General features: G+C 35.0%; 1 protein-coding gene across 1 annotated transcript in view; it reads left to right on the top strand.

The window, feature by feature from the left end:
• The window catches only part of LOC106529956 (uncharacterized), a gene marked incomplete at its 3' end in the record, with an annotated part of 69,553 nt that overhangs the window by 2,973 nt on the left and 65,379 nt on the right, over positions 1 to 1,201 (top strand).

The raw sequence follows: 1,201 nt of genomic DNA, 5'->3' as shown, positions 1-1,201 counted from the left end.
GGAACATCCTACAGTATTTTTACAGTATTTACAGTTAAAATACATGTTTACTAAATGTTACAATGCCTAATGTTACAACTAATCGGGGATCCCTCCCTTTGGAGATTTTAGAGGTTTAACAATAACCATGTTCAACAATTTAAACTTCTAGATCTTTTGAAAACAACCTTTTTAATGTCACAAACATCACACATATTACACAGTAAATCAGACACTTTTGTCCTCATGTGTTTCTCACAGCTGTAAGATTGACAGTTTTCCCTCAAATCCTCCTTAGAGTGCAGGAAGTTCATCCAAACTCTCAGTGACTTCCACTGAATCTGTGCTCAGAGTTTTAGCTTATTTTTTTACTTGTTATGTCTTTTATGAAACACTTTCAATATCAGGGAGTGACAGATACAGATGTCGATATCAGGGAGTGACAGATACAGATGTCAAAATCAGGGAGTGACAGATACAGATGTGTGGCTACAATGGTGACCTCAGTAACACTGCTTTAACATTTGTTTTGGTTACAGTTCTCTTTATCTTGAGCGATCAAGACTCTGCATAGCTCAGAAACACATAAAGACAGTTACAGAAAAACATTTCCAGGATAAAAGGACTAACGTCTCAACAAGATCTTGAAAAACTCCTCGTGCTTATCTTCAAAAGAATTGATTACTGCAACACAGGTTCTACTTCACAGGTCTGCCTCAAAAGTCCATCAGACAGCTGCAGCTGATCCAGAACCTTGCTAAAACCGCACTAAAATAAAAGAAAATAAAAGAAAACAAAACAAAACAAAACAAAACAAAATGAAACTAAACTAAACTAAACTAAACTAAACTAAACTAAACTAAACTAAACTAAACTAAACTAAACTAAACTAAACAAAGCCCATTACCCCAGTTTTGAAGTCCTTACGCTGTTAGTTTATAAATCACTGAATGATTTGTTGTTGTATCAGCCTTTACTGGACATCCTGGGGGRGCGTGGCATGATACAGGGTGGAGAAACTCTGCTTTGTCTAAAAGAACAAGTGTTCTTATCTTTTACCTCGTAAATTTGTTTATTTTGTTGCATTGAATCATAAATTTAAAATGAACCATTGATTTAAATTGTATTTATTAAATTAAGTTAAAAAAAATCAAATTCATGTGGGCCAGATGTGGCCTGCTGGCCACCAGTTGAATAGCCCTAAACCATTATTGACCTTAGG

This window comes from Austrofundulus limnaeus, unplaced genomic scaffold (assembly GCF_001266775.1).
Source record: "Austrofundulus limnaeus strain Quisiro unplaced genomic scaffold, Austrofundulus_limnaeus-1.0 Scaffold479, whole genome shotgun sequence".
Lineage (NCBI taxonomy): Eukaryota > Metazoa > Chordata > Actinopteri > Cyprinodontiformes > Rivulidae > Austrofundulus > Austrofundulus limnaeus.
Note: the sequence above shows the minus strand (reverse complement) of the source record. Positions and strands in the feature narration are given on the sequence as shown.